The following is a 24,443-nucleotide window of genomic DNA, read 5'->3' as shown; positions in this document are numbered from 1 at the left end:
TTGACTGGACTGCAAGCCTCCAGATGCTTCTTTTACTTTGTACTTTCTCCCCCTGTGCACAGAGATCAAAAGACAGGGTCTTCTCAAGCCTGATGGCTCCTTTGGGAGTTCAGGAGTTCTTGGGTTCCTTAGTCAAAGTTGATTGGCAGCAGGACTGTGCTGTACCTACCCTCTTCTCAGAGAAGATGACCCTCCCAAAAAGAGCCTGGGTCCAAATTTTGCCCTAGAAATGAACCCCAATAGAGTCCTCTGAATGGTTTAGAGCCAAGGTGTAGATGAAATGCCAGGTCAGTACTTCTACAAAGTGTTTCACATCTTAATTTTTCATGTTTCAACCTCCCAGGGGAGTGTAATAGGAGTTATGGCTTACTGTGTCATGCTTTAAGTCTTTTTCAAGGTATACTTATGAGCCTTGATACAAATGACTTGCTCCAGGGTGGGGGCATAAAGAGCCAGAGACAATGAGAAAAAAAAGTGTGACCAGTCATTCCTAGACCGTCCCCCAAGTTCTCAAGAGGTCAGAACTTGGGCCCCCTAGCAGGAAAAGGTGCCTCCAAGCCCTCTAAGCCAGCAGGCTCTACTACACTTACAACACTATGGCACTTTCCACTCCCCTGCAGTGGAACGATTACTACCTCTGGAATAAGAAGACCTTGGTTCAAATCCTACTTGTGACAATTGCCACCTATGTAGCTGGTACTCTACTCACTGCACCTCCTAGCTGCCCCTCTGATCCACTCTTTAACAAGTTCTGGGGCCATAAATAGCTCTTGGGCTGTCAGTTCTAATTTCTATTATTCTGTGAAGGAAATCTTAGAGTATTATGGAAACATTTCTTTAAACCCCTTATAATTATTGGACAGGGGCGCTAGGTGGAGCAGTAAATAGAGCTCCATGCTTGGAGTCAGGAAGACCTGAGTTGAAACCCAGCCTCAGCCACTTACTAGTTGTGTAATCTTGGGCAAGTTACTTAACCCCATTTGCCTCAGTTTCCTCATCTGTAAAATGAGCTGAAGAAGGAAATGGCAAACCACTCCAGTATCCTTGCCAAGAAAATCCCAAATGGGGTCATGAAAAGTCAGAAATGACTGAAACGACTGAATAACACGACAAACAAAAGTTATTGGGCATATTCTGGGGTGGTGTAGGCCAAGAGGTGAAATCATGACATAAGAGAACTGGGTGGCCTCCCATGTTTAGTTGACATACAAGTCTTTCCTCTGAGGTGCCATATGTATATCCCTCCAGGGATCATAGGATTGCAGGTTTAGAGCTGGAAGGGACTTTTGAGGTCATTTAGCCCAACATCCTCATCTTATAGAGGAAGAAACTGAGGCCTTGGAAAGCTTATGTGACTTGCCCAAGTCTATTGACCTAAGTGATAGAGTTGAGATTTGAACCCACATCCTGTGACTCCAAAAATCCAGTACTCTTTCACTTACAGCTTCCTGCTTCTTGTACTGCATCCGAGGCCATCTCCAGTCATTCTGATCTATATCTGGCCACTGGACCCAGATGGCTCTGGAGGGGAAAGTGAGACTGGTGACTTTGCACAGCCATGCCTCACTTAAATCCTATTCACTTGATGTCGTGGTCCTCTTCAAGAATGAAGGCCAGACAACAGCAACAACCACTTCCTGTGCAATCCCAAATTAGTGCCAACCCCCTCAACCCTAAACATGATAAAAAAAAATCACGCACTGCCAACAGCAAAAATCAGCCAAAAACTTCCACTGTAAACATTCATAAAAATTCAAAGAACATCCAACGGAAACCCAGGCTACTTAAAGCCCAGATTCTAGAAAGACAATTAAGAAATGCCCAACTTTAAGGTACTCAGATGATTACAACAATTAATAAAGCTTGGTCACACTGAAGAAGTAGCCCTGATGTGATAGAGAAAGGGGCTGCCTTGGGAGTGAGGAAGTCCTGGCTCAGGTCAAGCCCTGCCTTTGACTATGTGACTGGGAAAATCATTTAGAACCTGATAAGCTACAGATTGAGAGAAAAAGATGATAGAGGGGAGGGAGAAAGAGACCATCTGTCCTGGCCTCCAATAGAATGTAAACTCCTTGAGGGCAGGAATGGTATAATTTATGTTTTTGTATCCCCAGCTCCTAGCCCATTGCCTGGCAAATAGTGAGGCTTAATGAATTTTTAAGATTAAATTAAACTCCCAGTACTCTAGGCAACTCTTAAAAATTATTTATTACAAGGGAATTGCAGACCTGTGTCAGTGGAGGAAATTGCCACACTGAGACTTTCATCTAGTGGTAAGATCACAGACCAGGCTCCTCCCTGCTCCTCCACTCCAACCCTAAATGTTTAGATAGCTTTGTTTCCTTTCAGTGGCCCTTTGAGGTAGGTAATGTAATAAATATACTGTTACCAATCTCATTTTACAGATTAAGAAAGCGAGGCCCTTAGGGGTTAAGCGACTATTAGAGCTGCTCCTCCAAATGTAGCCCTATCTAGCTATACTCTGATCACTTCACCGACCAAGCTCTCTGTTTGACTCAAATTGGCCTGCTTTGTCCCCCAAACTTGCCTCCATTTTTTTGCCATTCTGCCTCAGAATGCCCTGCTTGTCTGTTTGCATCCTATCACCTTTAAAACCTAACTCCCATGCCACCTTCTCCATGAAGCCTTCTTTGACTGACACTGAGCCCACAATGATCTCTCCCATAGCTCCTTTAGAACTTACTTTCTCCTGTTCCCTTGGCACCAATCATATCTTTACTTCCTGGAACTTAGCTATCATTTTAAATACACACACGCACACATACATATGTGTATATATATATATATATATATATATATATATATATATATATATATATACATGAAATAGTAAGAATAATTCCCTTTTCCATAGCACTTAAGTTTTATAAAGACTTCCTTTACAAAAATCCTCTGAGCCACGGACAGTATGAATATGTACTTTTAGCCCCATTTTACTTACATGAAACTGAGACCCAGAGAAACTGTGTTACATTGTTTCACATCTAGGAAGTATCAAGGCTGGATTTTGAACTAAGGTCTCCTGAGGCGGGGTCCAGAGCTATTTCTAACACACTATATTGCCTCATCTCCCCACTGAGATTGTCAGCTCCTTGAGAAGAGTCTTGTCTTATGCACAAAGCTAGGCACATGGTAAGTGCTTAGTGAAAATCTGCTTGAATAGTTGAAGTACAATCTTCAACAAATTTCTCCAGAAGACACTAAAGAAACTTCCTGCTTGAAACAACCAAAAAGCATTAGATGACCCTGGAGGTCTCTGTTGTCTCCAGTCTCCCTAAAACAAAAAAACATCCCATTGTGGGAAAGGCCAGAGGCTAATCCTCCAATTTCCTGTGTGGCAAGGCTGCCAGAAGTTGGCAAGAGTGTCTGGGAAGGGATCAGCTTGGAAGTGTGAGGGGAGAGAGCGCAAGCTCTCAATGGCATCATCTGCTGGCTATTAACATCTAACTTGGCTGAGGGTACAAGTGTGTCTCACTGTGATACCCTCCTTAGGGCCCCTGCAGGAGGACAATATGAGAGATGAGACTGTTGCACTGATGACTTTCTATTTCTTACAGGAACAAATAAATCCCTGGGTTAGAACTACCTTACAATGCATTGTGATTTCTGTATAGGTTGTGTGACTGCAAAGTTCCACTATTTAGTGAAGCCCTGCACAATCTGTTACTTCCTGCTCCACCTAGGAACCTTTATTGCTTATTCCTCTCCAGACTCACACCTTCTGTTCTAGTCAAGCTGGTCTCCTCAACCTTCCCTGCCCATGCCCCTCCTCACCCGATGCACATACACAGTCTTTGTTCCGGATTACAAGTCTTGACTGATATCTTTCCTCCCCCTGCTGATTTCCTGTCAGGGCTTCCATTTTGGGTATGGGTCTAGGCAGGCCATGCTTCATTTTCCTTTGGCTGTACTTCTGCCTCTATGGACTGTGCAACCATTACTGTCTGCCTTCTCACCCTAGAATTCCCATTCATTTTCTGGGGCTGCAATATGCCTCTGCCATAGAGCCCTTCCTCCCATTGGTGAGTTCCTTTCTTGGCTTCCATTTTGAGAATGGGCCCAAGCAAGCTATGCTTCATCTTCCTGTTGGTTGTGCTTTTTGACTCAAAGGACTCTGGGGCCATGCCTGCATGGATATTCTTTATTCTTCCCCACCTCTTTCCAGCACTCTTTTATGTACTGTCTTCCCTCACCTGAAGGTAAGCTCCTTGAGGGCAGGGGCTATCTTTCTTTTTGCTTGCATTAATATCCCCACACTTAGCATCGTGCCCGGCAAATATAAATGGCTTCATAAACGCAATGTCTGAACCTATCAACTATTCTTCAGCATCATAGTGTCTAAAAGTTCAGAGTTGAGAGCCCTCTAGTTCTGGATGTGACAGTGTTAGCCGCTGTGTCAAACTCTCACTCTTAAGTCTGGCTTATATTAGAGAAATAGATTCATGAACCCAGGGCCTCAGACTCCACCCTCCTCCAAGACTCTCAACTCCTCAGTCTCTGTCAAACATTATTCTTTGCTTGGATGGAAGGCTCATGCTTTAAGGTCTCTTCTAACTGTGACTTAATGTTACCTGACTGATTCCCAGGAAGGGAATCCAGAAGCAGCTGAAGCTGGAGTCGATTCTTGGTTGAGAATAGCATCCCCCACATGCAAGCTTTCTTCTTCCTTAGCCCTCTCCCCTCCCCCCGCAAAAGATCCCTCCTTTTTAATTGCATGAAACAGGACTTAGTTCCAGCCAGCAGGAAGAATGTCGCTAGATCTTGCATCTGCTTTCCTGGAAGACTGAGGAACCAGATTAAAATATGTGCTCTGTGGGCGTTTGGCAGGCTGAATTTTTCTCTCGCAGCTTAATTTTCGAGAGGGAATAATATAGGAAAAGAAGAAAGAGGGGAGAAGAAGACAGTGGGGAGAGTGTAATTAAAATCACTGTGTGCAGTCCATAAAATTATTCCTTATTCCTATCCACACACAACTGGGACACTTGTAAATTCAAACAGGAAGGCAGCATTGTTCAGCAAAAACAACAATCATTTATTAAGTGCCTACTATGTACCAAGCACTCATCCTGGGAACTCAGGATACAAACGATCAAAATGAAAACGGCCCCAGCTCTTCAGGAGCTTACATTCTGCCAGAGGATATTCATCCAAAGAGCTGGGTTTGAACCCCACTTCTGCTACTTGCTACTTCTGTGATCTTGAACAAATCCCTTTGCCAATCTGAGCCTTCATTTCCCCTCCTGTATAACAATAATTCAGATTTCAGAGGCACTTTAAGGATACAAAGAACTTTCCCTATAACTATCCTGTGAAGTAGGTTATTGTCCATATTTTATGGATAATTGTGAAGAAAGTTGACAAAATGACCTTTAAGATTCCTTCCAGTTCTGAAGACCCTTATCTTTTTTTTTTAATAAATTTATTTTTTACTTTTAGTTTACAACACTCAATTTCACAAGTTTTGGGGTTCCAAAATTTCTCTCCCTCCCTCTCCTCTCCCCTCCCCTGCAAGATGGCAAGTAATCCAATGTAGGTTCTACATACACCTTCACATTGAAATTATTCACGTAATAGTCCAGTTGTAAAGAAGAATTATAACCAATGGAATGAATCATGAGAAAAGAGAAATGAAACCAAAAAAGAAGGAAAAAAAAGAGAGCAAAAAGTTTGCCTCCATCTGCATTCAGATTCCATAATTCCTTTTCTGGATGTGCATAGCTTTCTCCATCACGAGTAAAGACCCTTATCTTATGAACCGATCAGTCTCTAGTTTATGACAGGCAGGGTGATATAGATGGAAAAGCACTGAACTCAGCATCCAAAGATCCGGGCTTTTGAATCCGAGCTCTGCTCCTTGCTGTCAGACACTGGCAAATCATTTTCTCTCTCTAGGCCTCATTTTTTTTTCTCCAGGAAAATGAAAGGTTTAGATGAGCAGATCTCTAAGGTTCCTTCCAGCTCCTAAATCCTGGGATCCGTGGTTGCTTCGCCTTTCAGCCTTTTTCTAAATAGATCTGGACAGATTTATGTGTGCTTATCCTGAACATAACGAGATAGCTGAAGCTATTTTAAGAAGCCACTGGTACCTCATGGCAGGGCTTTGACCAATAATCTTTTTTAGAGGTAATTTGAGCAAGTTACACCGTTGTTTCACTGCCTTACTCAATTTCATGCTCTGTATCCCCACTTTTTTGATGTTCTCCTTCTGGGCACGGGTGGTTAGATAGGCAAGCTCTTTGTCACTTAGAAAATTCAGAGCTTCCTTGTCCCGAGCAGGCCACACTGCCTGCCTGGGTAAAAGGTGATCTGGTCAGACGAAGAGTGACAGCAGGCAGGGAAGCAGTGACCAGGGTGTAGGAAATGATGTCTGAAGAAAATATGGTGGGGGAGGGAGGAGGTGATATAAGAATAAAAAGGAGAAAAGCGACTTTCTGCTAGCAATTGCCACAGACTCAGCAACTCTAGAACACTAAGAGTGTGTCATTAGCAGGAGGGAATCCAGCTTCCTCAACAGGATGCCATCCTCTAGCAGAATCTCTGCCATCCCACATGAGCAGGCACAAACTCCCCTTCAAATCCCAAACCTTCATAGCTCTATCTAGCAACTTGCAGGGTGACATATGTTCTATGCCCATCTGCACATTGGCATAGGGAACCTACCGAAGTGGAGAGAAAGGTGCTTCATCCAGGATTTAGAAACTAATGAACTTATTTAAAAAAAAATAAAAACCACTTATTGATTTAAACACTTTTGACCATTAAAGAGAGTGCTTGCATTAAATTACCACTGAGGTTTAAAATAATGAAATTGTTTTAAAAAAAATTGGTGAGAGGCAATGCAGTTTAGGGACTAGGACACCTGGGTTCTGGCCTTACTTCTTTCAGTAGCCAGCCATGTGACCTTGGCCAAGTCACTGACCCTCTTCGCTCTTTAGTGTCTGTCAAATCAGGGAGTTGGACTAGATGATGTCTAAGGTCCTTCCAGATTCTAAGTTTAAAAAACCCACACACATAGAATGATTTTTATTAAGTAATTCTGTGATTTTCTATTCAATGTTGTTTTTAAAAGTTGGCATAATTACATTTTAAGCTTTGAATAAAAATTTTCTCTAGTAATGATGATAAGAATATTTTGTGATTTTCAATTCAATGTTGTTTTTAAAAGCTGACCTAATTACATTTTAAGCTTTGATTAAAAATTTTCTCTAGTAATAATGATAAGAATAATGATAGCTAACATTTATACAGCATGTACTATGTGCCATGCACCTTGCTGAGCGCTTTACAATTATCGTCTCATTTGTTTTTCACAACAACCCCGAGAGGTAAGGGCAAGCAGGGGTTAGTGACTTGCCCAGGGTCACACAGTTAATAAGGGTCTAAGGTCAGATCTGAACTCACTCAGGAGTCTTCCTGACTCCAGGCACAGTTCTCTGTCTGCCAAACAGGTGAACTGATCTGATATTAAGTGGGCCAGTTTTCCCTGTATGGGCTTTAATTAATATAGAATCTTAGAATTTCTGCAGCTCAAAGGGCACTCAAAAGTCATTTAGTCTAAACCTTACCTGAGGCATAAATCCAATCTACAGTGTCTCTGACCTTTGTCACTCAGTCATGGCCAACTCTCTGTGACCCCATTTTGGGGGTTTTCTTGGCAAAGATACTGTAGTGGTTTGCCATTTCCTTCTCCAGCTCATTTTACAGATGAGGAAACTGAGGCAGAGTTAAGCGACTTGTCCAGGATCACACAGCTAGGAAGTGTCTGAGGCTGGATTTGAACTCGGGAAGATGAATCTTCCTGACTCCAGGCCCAGCGCTCTCTCTACCAGGCCACCTATCTAACTTCTGCTTGAAGATATTCAGTGTGGGGAAATGACTGCCTCCAAAAGTAACCGATTCCACTATCGGCGGGATCTTATTCTTAGGAAGATTTCTTTATGCAGTGTGGTGTTATGGAAGGAATGTTAGCTTTGGAGTCAAGTGACTTACACTTGACTCCTTCCTGCCAAAGTGATTTTCCTGAAGCATCGTTCTGACTATGGCATTCCTCTACTCAATGAACTCCAGGGGCTCCTTATTATCTCTGCCATCAAATAGGAATTCCTCTGTTCGGTATTTAAAGCTCTTCTCGATCAGACTGCTGCCTACTTTTCCATATCTTATTACACAAACTCTACTTTCCAGACAAACCAGGATACTTGCGTCCCCGCACAAAACAATGAGGCTCCCATCTGTGTGCCCTTGAACAGTAGGTTTGTCCTCCTGGATTGCAGTCACTCTTCATCACAGCTTCCTAGAATCTTTAGCTTCCTTTAAAACTCTGTTTAAATGCCATGTCAGGCCTTTACTCACCCTCCCTCCATTACTTTTTTAATGTTTTGTGTGTGTGTATATGTGTGTGTGCATACAAGTTGCTTCCCCTGATAGATGGTAACCTTCTTGAGGGCAAGGATTATTTTGCTTTATTATTCTATCTATCCATCTATCTATCTATCTATCTATCTATCTATCTATCTATCTATCTGTCTGTCTGTCTGTCTGTCTGTCTGTCTGTCTGTCTATCTGTCTGTCTGTCTGTCTGTCTGTCTGTCTGTCTATCTATCTATCTATCTGTCTGTCTGTCTGTCTGTCTGTCTGTCCGTCCGTCCATCCATCCATCTATCTGTCTATCCATCCCTATTCTATCTCTTCAGTATTTAGTACATGTTGCTAACACTGATTCTAGCATTCCCAGATCTTTGTCACACGAATTATTGTTCTTGTACTTGGACAACTGATTTTTTTAACCTAAATGCAGATTTTACTTACTAATTTTCAAGTCATTAGTTATGTAATGGATAGAGGGCCAGCCTTGGAATCAGGAAGCCTGGAGATTAAGTCTTGCCTCTGATATACACTAGTTGTGTGAATATAGGCAAGTAGTTTACTCTAAAATAATTTCAGAGCTAGAAGGCACCTCAGAGACCAGATTCCTATCTTTCACAGATGAGGAAACTGAGGCCCACATAGATTTATAGTTGTTCAGTCGTTTTTCAGTCCTGTCTCACTCTTTGTGACCCCATTTGGAGTTTTCTTGGCAAAGATACTGCAGTTCTTTGCCATTTCCTTCTCCAGCTCATTTTACGGATGCAGAACTGAGGCCAACAGGGTTAAGTGACTTACCCAGGGTCACACAGCCAGGAAATATCTGAAGCCACATTTGAACTCAGGCAGATGAGTCCCCCTGACTCCAAGCCCAGTGCTCTATCCATTGCACCACCTAGCTGCCCCGACATAGATTTATTCACTTGCTAAAACTCAGAGAAGTGGTAATTGCCAGAGTTGAGATTTGATCGCAGGTCCTTTTGACTTCATACCCAAGGATCTTTCCATTGAACTACTCTGCCTCTCATGCCTTTCAGTTGCACAATCAACTCCCTAAGAGTTAAAAATGGATTGCAGATCTGTATGAGAATTTCCAAGCTGGGAATTCCCCCATGCTGATAAGATTATCACAGATACAGAACAACAACAGCAGATTCAGGCCATTGTTCCAGCCTGTGAAAATCCCAGCCCTTGTCTTCTAACACATTGGCTATCTTCCCCAAGACTGAGTAATTAACAAATTCATCCAAGTTACCAATGAAAAAAAATTTGAAAACAATACGGCCAAGGGGAAATCCTTGCCTCACCCCCTCTACGCTAGCGACCTTTCTTCAAGATGATGGGAATCCATTAACAACACTCTTTGGAACCAGATATTCAGCCAGTTTTCAGACCCACTACCACCTGTACTACCATCCAGACCATACCTCTCTATGCCCCGATTTGCTTTATTAAAAAGGGCATAGAGTGAAGGGTATTGAGAGGAAGCAGGCAACATTGTAAATTTTCTAGAAATGAAGCTGCGATAAACTTGGATTTAAGGAAAAACAGAAAATTTCATGAGAAATTGAAATATTTAAAATACAGTTAAGCATCTCTAGATCTAAAGTCATTCAGTCAATTGAAGGCGTGAAAATAAGGCTAGAGACTGGACCTGTGTGATTTGTTTGGTTGAATGGAACTCCTGAAGGAGGAAACCCCAATTTACCTATGAAGATATGCACCTTCTCTGTACCGTATGGACTCAGAGTTGCCTGGGGCCCAGAGAGATTAGATAGTCACACCTCATTTAGGTCAAACTTGAACTCTGATTCTGAAATCAACCCTCTATCCAATGTACTTCATTGCCTCTTGGGCATAAAAATACATCATGGATAGATAGGATTGCCCACAAAATTGTTTCCTGTGGGAGAGGGCTTTGATCTGTGCACCTAAACAGGGGGTGTCTGGCTTCATTTCTAGCCAAGGCACACTCCTGGACTCTTTCTTCAACAGTGCCCCAGTAACTTCACCCTGGAAGCCCACTCTACTCTGGACTTCACACATTGGGGGAATACCCTTGACCCCAGAGCCCTCTCTCTTTGATGGGCTTGTCATTCCCATTTTAAGGAAGATGCCCAGGCCAACTATGTCTTCATCCTTGTACTCCTGACCCTCTCAGACTTTCTTCCCTCCCCCTTTCAGTTTCTTTTTTATGTGTTGTCTTCCTCCACTAGAGCATAAGTTCCTTGAGGTCAGGGACTGTCTTTCTTTATGCTTGTGTTTATATTTCCAGTACTTGGCACATAATAAGCCTTAATAAACGTTCATTGACCTGTTATTTATCTGACTTTGCCTGAGTGATCTAGATGGTTTGTAGAGTCTTTCCTGACCATGACTGAGGCAGCTTGGTGGTGCAGTGGATAGAGTTCTGGGCCTGTCATCAGGCCTGAATTCAAACCCCGACTCAGACACTTACCAGCTGTGTGACCCTGGATAAATCACTTAACTTCCTCAACTGTAAAACAGAGAAAATAACGGTGCCTACCTCTCAGGGATGTTATGAGGATCGTTTACTAGCTCTGTGACCTTGGGCAAGTGACTTCATCCCCATTTGCCTCAGTTTCCTGAGCTATAAAATGAGCACCTATTCCTCAGGGCTGTTGAGAAGATTAAGTGTGATGTTTGTAAAGCACTTAGTGCAGTGCCTGGCACATAGTAGGTGCTATATAAGTGTTAGCTATAACGACAGCAATAACTGTGATTAATTTTATAGTACCAATATTACAGAGGGCAGCACTCTAGCCCACAGTAATGTCACACTCAAATAGAAACAGAGGCTGCTAATCGATCACATACTGACTTAGGAAACTACATATTGATATCATCTATGTGCTGTTGTATTTTTATTTATGTCATGAACCATTTCTCAATTTCGTTTTAGTCTGACTCAGACAGCACCAAGGAGTGTTTCGGCTCCCTACGGCCTCCGGGCTTCATATTTGACATCTTTGCCCTAGCACGGTGGAAAGAACACTACCTGAGAACAGACAGGAGTTAGGAGACCTGGATTCTAGTCCTGGCTGTTCGCTGACATGGTTTGTTGAACGGTACAAAGGGTCACTTGGATCAGAAAAGACCCCTGCGTTCATAAAAAGAGAACTGAAAATCATGGAGATCTCATAGCTGAGCAGTGCTAGAGAATGGTTAGAACTCAGTCTCAACATCTTGTTTGATGTTCTCTCTACTGTGTAGTGTTGCTGCCAGCACACTGAACACATGCAGGCCCATAGAAACTCAAAAGCAGAACTTGGGAAATAATGTTTAGGAGGCAGCGTGGGTAAAGTGATGGTCCTAGATTCAGGAAGACCTGAGTTCAAATCCGACCTCAGACACGTACGAGCAGTGTGACCCTGGACAAGTCACTTAACCTTGTTTGCCTCAGTTTCCTGATCTGTAAAATGAGCTGGAGAAGGAAATAGCAAACCCCTCCAGTATCTTTGCCAAGAAAACCCCGCAGAGAGTGTGGTCCATGGGGTCATGAAGAGTCAGACAAAACTAAATCACTGAACAAGAACACAAGAAGTACTTTGACCTTCTCTTTCCCCCCCTCCCACCCCCCAACACCCCACTGTAACAATGTTGCTAGCAGCTGCTGTGACTGTGTAAGACCGACAACACTAGCACACAGAAGGGCTGCCAGCACAGATTCTTTGATCTGCTTTTCTAAGAAAAGCAACTTTAAGGGGTTAACAATCTCACTTTAATCAAGCATACATATATCATTCACTTAGTTCAGGGGGAAAAGCCAGCACCCTGAACTTCAGAGCAAATACAAACAGAAACTACAAACAGAGACAATATCAACACATCAAATAACAAACCAGTAGATAGGCTTCTACCTTTCTATCCAACATCTCAGTACAGAGTTCCAAGGGAAGCACCAACATCTGGGTTTTTCCAAAGCTGGGAGGCTCTTCACAACAGCTGCCCAAAGTCTTGTCTAGTGAAATCACAGGACACTCTTCCAGTGAATGAGAGCCCCAAACAAAATGCTAACCTCTGAGTTTATATACCCTTCTTAGGGCCCAAAGGTTTCATATCTAATCAGCAAAAGGGTGTGGGCCTGGGGCTTTTCACCTAGTAAAACTTAAAGGCACTTGATTATTTTATCATTCTAAAAGAGAAAACATTAAAAAAAAAGTCCTACCTTAATTAATATTACACCTACTCCCAAAAAGAAGAGGTAGGCAGCAAGGGAACTTAGATGGATAATGTGAAGACTTCAGTCTTTAAAATGGAAAACTTCAATTCACAATAAAAAGGAAAATTTATTTTAAAAAACCCTGGAAAATTCCAGGGTTTTGTGGACTTGTTAAATTTCCCCCAAATTGGAAGAACACTAAAAGTATCAGGTTAAAAAAAAAGAGTTTTATCTATGTATTTCAAAGACCTGTGATTTCATCCTTGCTGCAGTGCCAAACCTCAGTAACCAGACTTCATTAGCTCCTATGGCCAACCTTTGGGTGACAAGCCTTTCCACCTTTGTATCACAGGGTTTTTGTTTTGTTTTGGAGTGGGGGAAGGCAAGGCAATTGGGGTTAAGTGACCTGCCCAAGGTCACACAGCTAGTAAGTGTGTCAAGTGTCTGAGGCTTGATTTGGATCACAAGTTTAAAGCTGGAGGGAACCTGAAAAGTCACCTTGCACAATACTCCCTCTTCACTTTAGGGATGAGGGAGCTGAGGCCCAAAGAAATTAAGTAACTTTTCCATCACACAGGCAGGAAGTGACAGTGCTAAAATTTGAACCCAGGACTTGTGACTACAAATCCCATATTCTTCCCACTGTACAATATTCCTTCTTATCAGCTAGGCTTGTCCTCAGAGAAGACACAGCGTTCATTGCTAAGACTATGCTCAAAGCTTTCACATCTTGGTAGGACATGCCAGAGCCTCTGATGTGCTGTGATTGGCTCTGACAATTCGGGGTCTCTTCTGTGTCATGATAAGGCGTCAGAATGGGACTTTAGTGGAAAAATTAACAGAGATACTAAATTGATATCAAAGTGATGCTACCGAGGGCAACTGCTGTCTATCTGTGTGCCTGGCAAAACTAATGTGCTATTCATAGTGCTTTCTCCACTTAATGCACATGAAAGTTAAATTTTTAATTGGAAACAGTTATCAAATAGGTACTGAGTGCCTATTACTTGAAAGAGATACGGATAAATTGACCGCCAAAGTATTTGTTAAGTGCTTACTATGTACCTTGGCCCAACTTTGCAAAGTGATGAGACTGCCAATTCAAGCAAGCAAGACAATCCCTACCCTCAAGGTGCTTCTATTCTAATAGGTACGAACAACACAAGAAGGAGATGTGCAAAGGCACTCGGCTGGAAATGGGGTTGTAATAATCGATTTGGCAGCTAGGGAAAGAAGTGTCAAAGAGAACCCGGGCTGGAAGTAGGAGTAGGGTCATGGAGAAAGAAAGTATGGCACCTGATGGCTTCCTATTTTCACTTATTATTCTTGCTAACTATATACCACACTCAATTGTGTCCATAGTGAAAGACTGAAAGTGCTGTCAGTACTCTGCAAGTATCGATACACCAGACCAAAGACTCAGTCTCGCTATCTTTGGTATGGCCCTAGCAGGGCGTCCTACAGGGAATATAAAATAGAGTCTCTGCCTGCAGGATATTTAGTGTCTCATGGAGTGATATGTATTGATGTGTGGGTGGGGCTGTTCCCAAGTTCCTGAAGGTGTCACTGTATGAAGGTAGAAACACAGACTTGCCCATGGAATCTGTAGACACACTGTTGCTGTGGCCATGGAGAATGGCCCCGCTGAGATCCATGTATCAACCACAAAGAGGAGCAATGAGGGAGTTGAGAAGAGGGGCCCACCTCACTTGGCCTAGAACCTGAGTCTTCCGAAGTCTTCCATAAGTCCATTCCCTATGCAAGGTCCCGCCTGCATAGCTAACGCCAAAGCATGAGTGTCAGGAATTACTAGAATTCACAGCACGGCAGCTAGGCTGCTTGCTCTTACAATCCTCTTTGTTGGTGGGTAATAGTCTCTCCCTAATTCCTGGTCATTGACCCCAAGTGGCTCTTTGGTAGGACACGGACCTGTGATTCACCTCTCACTGTGGTTCCACAAAGCAGAATTGAAATAGCTCAAAAGAAACACAAGATGCGTACATTTAGAGAAAAACATTCTAAATGTTCATGTGGATTATCCGTGCCTGACTAGTGGTAGAACATTCCAACCTCAGATTGGTCTGATCAGCCATAGATGGACATACTGTAACTTGACTCTAGCACAGTGATGTCATTTTGGTCCTCTTCGAGAATGAAGAACAACAACCACCCCTTCATTAACTCGGCCACTCAATAAAACAAAGACTTAGATTCTTTTGGCTTCTTCAACTACTGTCGAGCCCCAAACAATTACTCAATAAATGCTTAGAAAGAGATTTCGAGACCTGGGAAAGACCTTAGCTTCAAAAGGCCAAAGTCTCCCACCGCATCCAGGGCCATCTTGATCTATGTCTTGCCACTGGACTCCAGTGACTTTAGGAAAGAGTGAGGTTGATGACTTTGTACAGCTCTGCCTCACTTAAATCCCATTCACTTGCAAGTCAAGACATTATCCTGCTGATGTCATTGGTTGTCTTTGAGAATGAAGGATGAACAATGACAGTAAGAGATTTACCACATGTCCAACCCAGTGTTAGGCACCAGGGTGGGGAATAGAAACAACCCAGTCCTTGCCCTCAAGGAACAGACAGTCTAGCTGGGGAAGCAGGGAATAAATGCACAAAAACTTGAAAAGTCATAGAAGACATCAGTGTATAGGATGCCAAAGATGGAACAAAGGCCTTTATTGGCCTAATGAGTGCTATACACAATCTGGTTTTTTAATTTTTGGTCCAGACCTGTTATTTCGTTGGTATGGGGCTTCCCAGTGAAAACATCAGGTTAGACAGGCAACCATTCTTCAATTTAGAGTCGTAGAGAGTTGCCTGAGGCACTGAAATCTTAAGTGACTTGCCCAGGGTCATGCCAACAGTATGTGTCTGAAGTAGGACTTCCATCCAAGTTGGCTTCTGAAGCTGGCTTTCAGCCACTGTGCCTTACACACACACACACACACAATTATTGGAGAGAAGCAGCTTCATGAACAATTTAGGATGGAGCTGAACCATACAAAACTGGGTGGAGTTTAGATAAAACTTTCCAAGCAAGGTAGATGAAATAAGCAAAGGTAAGAAGGGTGTAAATGTTCATAACATTCCCCTTTTCTTGAGTGAATGGGGAACTCTCCTCTGTGCAGGGAAAAGAAAATACCTCCAATCAACCATTAAACCAATAAATCACCAAGAATTTATCAAGCATCTACTCTGGACCATATATTGTGCTAATAACTAGGGATGTTTCCTCCATTCTCCCTGGGAGAGGAACATGTACTTATGTAATTAGAGACAAAATAAATAGCAAGTGATTTGGGGAGAACATTACTAGCAACTGCAGAGGGGAAGATGGAATCAAGAAAGACTTTAAATATAAAGTGGAGCTTCAGTTTAGCCTTCAAATAAAATAGGAATCCTGAGAGATGTAGTCCGTGTGAGAGCATGGAGGTAAGAGATGTATGAGGGAGACTGGTTTGGCTGACATTAGTGTGCTTGGAGAGGCATAAATTTTGATAAAACTGGAAAAGAAGATTGGGATTAGGTTGCAAAAAAGCTTTAAATGTCCAGGAGAAGATTTTATATTTGATTCTGGAGATAATAGGGAAATACTAGACTTTATTGAGTAGAGACAACGGTTAGACCTGGACTTAGGAAAATTCCTTTGACAACTATGCAGAGGGTGGGTTGGAGTGGGGAGAGATTTGAGGCAGAGAGACCCATGAAGAAGCTATTGCAACAAACCTAAGCAAGGGTGGTGGCTGTGGGGAAGAACTAGCCAGGAATAGATCCAGCCCAAGATCCCCAAAGAAACTATGACTGTAAGATAGAGTCAAAATTCGTCAGCTGGGAGACACCTAACCAATTGCTGTCACTCATGGGTACTTCATGAATGATCTTGTCAGACCGCCTGGTTCATTACAGATGCATGGAACATCCTCTTCATAGTATTTTGAATATTGGACATTTTTGAAGCTTTTGACAACATGTACTGATTGATTCAGAGATAATGAGAGGGAAGAGCATTGGATGATTCTGAAGTCTTCTGCCCATCTCTAAGATTCTGAGGCTTGCTGCTTAAAATCTGCCCAAATCATAACTGTGTTTTTTGCCAGCTGGTCTTAGGAGAACATGGCTTCTATTGCTGAGGAAGGAATCCCACCCACCATCTGCTTAGAAAGCAAGGACCGTAGCAATTGTTTCTATTTTAATTTTCCTTGTGGGGCTGCCCTGATATGTGGGTGGTGTGAATACAGAATTCTGCGGGATTTGAAGGTCACAAGAAAAAACCTTTCTGCCCCAGACTACTTTGCTCCATCAGCCCACTACCTTGTACAAAATTCTCTCATTAGTTATTCTTTTAGGTAAAGACTCTCATTTAAATGTAAATTAATGCTGAGTAAATGGAGTAAATTTTGAGTCATTTTGAGTGGATAGCATAAATTAAGTCAAACTAACACATTTAATATATGCCTGCTATGTAGAAAGTACTGTAAGGGATGCAAAGATGTCTAAGACATCTTAAAAAATTACAGGTTAAATTGCAGAGACAAAGCAAAAGGATGAGAGGCAGCATGATGTAGCAGAGACTGGAGGTCAGCAGTAGCCCTGGATTTGAATTCTGCCTCTGACACTTACTGCCTTGTGGCCACAGGCTTGGTTAGCCCAAATCTTTATTTTTTTATCTTTAAAATGAGGATAATAATATTTTCAGTGCATACATCATGGATCGCTATGAGGAGCAAATGAGATGGTGTAGGGGAAGCATGCTGTAACCCTTAGAGCACTACAAAAACATCAGCTATTATTATTTTGGTTCCTGACCCATGATTTCATTGATGGAGAGAATTCCTGGTAAGGAAAGTCCTGCTGCCAATGCAGATCAGCACCTGCTCTGCAACATACGTTCTCAGAAGGGTGCCCAGGTCACTGAGAGGTTAAGTGACTTTACCAAGGTCACATAGGCAGTATGTGTCTATGTGTCACAAGCCAGACCTATCTGCTAGCCATGCTGCCTCTAATATCTTTGACCTCCTCCTCCTCTTCCTCCTCCTCCTTCTCCTCCACTCCTCCTTCTTCTTCTCCTCCTCCTCCCCCTTCTCCTCTTCCTCCTTCTTCTCCTCCTCCTTCTTCTTTTTCTTCTTTCTCCTCCTCCTCCTCTCTCTTCTTTTTCCATCACTGTCATGACCACCACCATTGTCATCCTCATCATTGTAACCACCACCATGACACACTTTCTGGAGAAGTCACAAGGTATCAGTTGCTTAGTGAGTACCTTGCTGAGGATATGGGATACAATGGAAAGAGTGCTGAATTAGAGGCAACTTGATATGAATGCCATTTCTGAGGAAGTCACTTAACCCCTCTGAGCCTCAGTTTCCTTATCTATAAAAATAGAGATAATGTTTATACCACCTACCTAACTCACGGGGTTGTGTGGAAAGCGCCTGGTAAATCTTCCAGGCCTGTAAAAATGTGAGCTATTATTTATAAAGCACTAAGCCCATTAACATCCATTAACGCCTTGGGACACACAATGGGTCAGATCTGTTTGAGAGAATGTGGGAGAGAGTGCTGGGGTTGGGTCGAGTTAAGAACTGGAAACAAATGACAAGTGTTCCCTGAAGTGAATTAAAGGAACTGAACTCGATGATCCCTAAGTTTCTTCACGCTAATCATAGGATTTAAAAGGAATCAGGAGGACAGGCTTGAGTAGGACAAATGAGGGGAGGGAGGGAGACTTTGGGCAGCTAGCGGCTGCTCTGTGGGGAGGAAGCTGCCAGAAAGAGAGAAGGAAAACACACCGGAGGATGGATGGAAGAGAGGATAGATGGAAGAGAGCCCGGGACAAAGCTATCCTTCTTTATAGTTGGGCCTAGTAGGGGCCTTCCCTCCAAGTGCCTGCTATTTCTGAGCACAAACAAACTGTTCTGCGTATCTGCGGCCTTGGGCCTTTTACCCTGCCTGAGACTAATTATCCCTGGGGCTGGTGGGGGTGGGGTGGGGGTGTGAGAGCATCAAAGCTGGAGGATGCCCGTGGAGTGGCCACAAACTGCTATTTCCACAGAAGGCCCTGTTGAAAGCCGAAAGAGGCTGGGTATGAAATTTAAGTGAGGCAGCATTCTCCTCTTCTGAAGGCACAGGAGGGCCTGTGTGATATGAAAATAGCTTACTTGCTGGATTTCAACAGGAAGTCTATTTCAGGACGGGGAGGAGGACTTTTTAACCTTCACTCTTGCAAATGATTGCTGGGGATGATCTCACTCTGTGGCTATCAGTGTCCTGAGGTGCCGGGTACCCTGTGATCGTCAGTCACTGGTTGGTTCAGACATATGCCTTGACTGATTTCATGTTTCTCCCAAAGGCTAGAAGGGTGGCCAGTTTGGGGAGGGCATGGTGGTCAAGGTGGCTGGGGTTGCAGCTCTGGGCTGCAGAGCTGGCTCGTGATGATGTCTGGGGTTGCTTGGGTAAGATGCCATCCTTTGGATGATCTGTAAACAACGCAATATGACAAGGACTAGGAGTCAGGAGGCCTCAGTGTGATAGGGAAAAGAAGGCTAAATCTGAAGTCAAAAGACCTGGGTTCAGCTCCTTGGCTAGTACGGTACATTGAAAAGAACACTGGACTTGGAATGGGACTTCTGCCAACGGTCTTTTGCATCTATAATTCCATTTGACCCTAACTCTGTGGCTCTGACATTTACTACCTGTGTGACATTGAGCAAGGATCCTGGCCTCTGGGCCTTTGTTTCTTTGTCTGTAAAGTGAGTGGGTTAGACAAGGCAGCCTTTGGGATCCTTCCAACTCTAAATCTATGGCTAGGTGACGTGACTGTGGACAGATCACACCACAGGACCTATGTCTCTCTGGCCCTCAGTGATCCTCTTTAAACTGAGGATGTTAGGGTAGATGATCTTGAAGGACCCTTCTAGATCAAGAGCTCATCACAAGAAGACCTTTTTTCTCCTTTTGTCTTTGCCGCTGCAATCCTGGGTAAATCACTTGAGCTGTCTTTAGTTGGGGCTAGAGAAGGGGAAGGAGGTGCTGGGTTAGGATAAGGGAAAGGCCTAGAAGTAGATTGTGTTACTTTAATCAGAGACACACAAAGAATATAGCACCTATTAAACATTTCACTGAAGTGTTGACTCAAACTATTTTTGGGGCCCTGGTTTTGTCTTGTGTAAAAAAGAATGGGTTGGAAAAAAATTCACAGAATATCAGCGTCAGAAGCAACATCAGAGGTCATCTAGACCAGTGCTTCTTAAACTCGGCCCCCCCAACCCCATGTGGGGTGCCGAAAAATTTGGCAACAGCAAAAGGTTTCTGAACACACAACGACCAAAAACTAATTAAAAATCAAACATTTAATGAATCTGAGATGTTTCTGTCAGTGCTTGTCTCTCCAACAGCCTTGGTTCTGAACACAAAACATGCAGGCTTTGCACTGGGCATGCCCTCAGGCCACATACCACCAAGGAAGGCTGTCGACATGCTGAAAAGGGGTCACGAGTAGAAAAAGTTTAAGAAGCCCTGAAGTCTAACCTGTATTTGAATAGAAATACAGTTATCCCTTCCATATTGTGGGGATTAGGGGCAAGGGCCTCCCAGGATCTGGAAAATCCCCACAAAATTTTTTTTTGTCATCCCTTTGTACCAGAGAAGAAGTCTGAATTTTTCCTTTTTTCTCTCATGGAATGTTTATAGTACCTTGTTATAAAATTTGAGTTAAGCTTTGTGTTATCTGCTGGCCTTTGAAGCATCATGTGAAGCTACCACAAAAATTCCCATTTAATTTCTTATGCCCACCTGCAATATATTGAAACTATAATGGGGAAAGTCAAGATGTGGAAGGGGTAAATGTACCCTCAACAATATTTTTGATAAGTCATCATTCAGTCCTTGTTTGAAGACCTCTAGTAGTAGGAAACCTACCATCTCCCAAAGCAACTTATTCCATTTTGGACCATCTCTAATTGTTAGGAAGTTTTTTTTTTCTTAAAGACTGTATTCCCTATCTCATCCAGCCTGAAAGTGTAGTGGCCACTCACTGGTGGATCCCACTGCTCATCGACGTGGAAGCTTTGCATTGCTCCATTTCTGATCTGGACACATTTGTCCCTCCTTAGGGAGCCTGTGGCCTCCCAGCTCCCAAGGTTGACTCACCATAGTGGTGCCAGACCTAGTGTGGATAGCTGATGGGTTCTGGTACTACTTCAGCTCAGAACTCCTGAGCTCAAGGGATCGACCAGCCTTAGCTTCCTCCCTTCACATCCCCCAGCAGGAATTACAGGTGTGAATCACTGCACCCAAGGGAAATTTATTCCTTAATCAAAATAAATCTACCCCTCTGTAATTCTCTTCATTGCTCCTGATTGTGCTTTTTGCCGGGGGTGGGGAGGGAAGGGGGGACTAAGCAGGACAAACCTATTCCTTCTTCCTAAGAACAACCCTTTAAATACTTAAGGATGGTGTGCTGACCCTCCTCCCTCAAGTCTTCTCTTCTCCAGTTTAAATGTCTCCATTTCCTTCCATTGGTCTTCATATGGTATGAATTTGAGTCCCTTAAGTATCCTCCGAATATTCTCCAGTTTCCCAACGCCCTGAAAAACGTGAGGCCCAGAACCAAGTACAAAATCACAGATGTAGCATGAGCAGGGCAGAGTGTGGCCAGACTCTTGCTTCCCCTCTTCTGGACACCAGGTCTCCCTTAACACAGCCCAAGATTTCAGCAGTTGTTCTGGCTGCCATTTTGCCACATTAACTCATATTGAACCTCAGTTCTCCAAAACCCCCAGATCTTTTTCAGACAATTGTGAAAGCCATGTACTTCCCCCAGCCTGTGCATGTCCCAACAATTGATTTTGTAAACCCAAGTATAGGACTTATATTTATCTGTATTAAAATGCATCTTGAGAGGCAATATGGAATAGCCACCAGGGGCCTGGCCCTGGAGGCAGAAGGACCTGGCGTTAAATAAACTTACTCCAGCAACCACTGGCAAGTCACTTAACGACTCACTGCCCCCAGGTAATTCTCTTGGTTGTGGAGATGGGATCTACTTTTCCCCAGGCTAATGAAATCACGGGTCTGGATGAAAATACATTTTAATAAGTGAAATTTAGTAGATGATTCTATTAATCAGCATCTCTGCCTATTTTTTCTTAGATTCCATATATCCTATCCTACCCTCCTAGTACTGCCGTTTTGACCTTAAAATCCCTTGTTTGTAGTCTTTTTCTAAGCATTTCCATATTTTCACATATATGAGAATATATGTAAAATACATGAAAATATGTATGTACATATAATTTTATATATGTGTATATATAAACACATGCACAGTTTTATTGGATCCTCTTAACAGCCCTGTAGGGTAGATAGGTAAGTATTGTTATCTCTGGTAGGACCACTGAGGTTGGGAGAAGTTAAATGACTTGATTAAGGTCACAAGCTAGATAGGGACAGAGCTTTTTCTTCAACTCAGGTCTCCTGATTCCTGTTTCAGTGCATTTTTCTCCTACATGAAAGCTGCTTTCTTCATTTCTTGACAGTGCCTTCCTACTTTAGTGACTTTCCTCTCCTGGGAAAGCAAAGGAAGGGATGATTGTTCTCCAAACTTCAAAAACCTTTTTTTTTTTTTTGGTTCCTTCTTAGTGGAGGATCTGGAGAAGGAGCCTCAGAAGGGGAGTAGGATGGAAAATTTTTGAAAACCATCAGACTTAGAGTAGAAAATATTCCCACGCCTGGCTAAAACTCCCTATAGAACAGTTCATTCATATTCAATATCGTAGTCTCTGGGAAGCCTTCAACTGGTAATGACCTTCCCCTAAAATAGTACATAACCCTTTATTGGTAACCCCCCATAAATCACTTATCATGTAACATTGGGCCCTAGGTTATATTCGCAGCATCGGAAGGGAGGACAGGGTCCGTATGCTATCTTAATTATGTATATTCCCTAGTACTAAGGCTCTGTATACATTGGGAACACAATAAGCATATGTCATATTTTAAATTTGTTAGATGTCAGCAGCACAAATGCCTCTGTGGCCATTGAAGATGGAACATGAACTTGCAAAGTGGCTGAGATTAGGTGTGGATGTGGGAAAGCTTCTTTGGCTTTGGTCTTCGGGGCACGCCAGCTCCTGAGGAATGCTGTTCCCTCTCTTTTTAGCTCCACATCACCAGGCAGGCCAAACCACAGAGTCTGTGGTGGCAGGGGTGGGGTCCCCTAGGAGAAGAAAGGCCTGAGGGAAGAAGGGAAGGCCAGGAGGGGCCTCGCACCAACCGGATAGCTCTGAGTCCTGGCCAAACACTTGGCCTCATGGGATTGCATTTTCCTGCAGGAAACCTAATCATGTTTCAGGAATGCAGAAAAGGAATAGGCTGAAGAGAGCAGGGGGTTTACAGGCTTCTTTTGTCATAGAATCTCAGAGCTGGAAGGGGCCTTTACAATGGGAGCTCCTTGCAGGCCTGGCCAGAATCTTCTGCTTTTCTTTGCACACCTGATGCTAAGCACAGCACTTGACACGTAGTAAGTACTTAATAAATACTTGTTGGTTGACTGATGGACCTTAGAAGTCATCTATTCCAAATGGTACCTGAGCAGCAATCCCCTCTGAAACAACCAGTTAGTCACTAAAATTGGCTTTCGTAGAGTTGCCTCTTCCGCCTCCAATCCATCCTCCAAACAGATATTCCTAAAACACGGTGCCACTCGCCTGCTCTCAAGAAGCTTCCTTGGTTCTCTGTTACCTTTAAATAAATAGGAGCTCCTTTGTTTGTCATTAAAGCCTTTTATAATCTGACTTCAGTGTATCCTTCCAGACTGATTATATATCCCTCTCTCTTGTACAGGGACAGCGAGATAGTGCAGTGGATAGACTGTGGGGCCTGGAGTGAGGAAGACTCACCTTCCTGAGTTCAAATCTGGCCTCAGACACTTAGTAGCTGTGTGACCCTGGGCAAGTCACTCCACCCTGTTTGCCTCGGTTTCCTCATCTGTGAAATGAGCTGGAGAGGGAAATGGCAGATCACTCCAGTACATGTGGCAAGAAAACCCCAAATGGGGTCATGAAGAATCAAGACATGACTGAAAAATGACTAAACAACAACCCTGTTACACACTGTACATTCTACCCAAACTGGCCTACATGATGTCTTACGTACATGACATTCTATCTCCTTTCTCCATGTATTTGTCCATGCCTGGAATGCTCTCCCTTGTCACCTCAATTTCTTGGAGTCTTTCTTCAATGCCCACTTTTTGTCACTCCCTACAAGAAATCTTCCCTGATTCCTCCCATTGTTGGTCTCCTCCCCATTATTTCGTATTTACTTTGCATACTTTTCATATTTCCCCAGCTGTGTTCCTTTCATATCCTCCTGATAAACTAGAAACTCTCTGAGGGCAGGGACTGCTTTATTTTGTTTTTATAGTATTAGGTATAGCATGGTGTCTGGCACACAATAAGCATGAGTAAATGCTTGATAAATCAAATTTAATTGTATCCTCAATAAATGATTCTCTAGATTCTGCTTGAAGAGGATGTCTGATGGGTGTCCAACTCCCAAGATAATCATTCTACTTTGGGATGGCTTTGCTGATTAGGCAACTTTTCCATAGGTGAACCCCAAATTTATCTCTCTGTATCTCCCACCCACTGTTTCTTATGCTGCCCTCTGGAGCCAAGCGGGGCAATCCTTATCCTTCCTCTATTTGGGAGAAGAAAGTATTGGTGCAAGTCTAAGAGGAGATCCTTGGGACTGCTTGGGAGAGTTGGGTACTAGGGTACCTATGGTCACTGCCCCTACTTGAAGGGTACCTAGAATCCAGATGGAGAGTCTCCACTCCTGCCCATTACATTTGAATGTTTCCCACTGTT

The sequence above is a fragment of the Trichosurus vulpecula genome, chromosome 3 (genome assembly GCF_011100635.1).
Source record: "Trichosurus vulpecula isolate mTriVul1 chromosome 3, mTriVul1.pri, whole genome shotgun sequence".
Lineage (NCBI taxonomy): Eukaryota > Metazoa > Chordata > Mammalia > Diprotodontia > Phalangeridae > Trichosurus > Trichosurus vulpecula.
The sequence above is the reverse complement of the archived record's forward strand: the minus strand, read 5'-3'. Positions refer to the sequence as shown.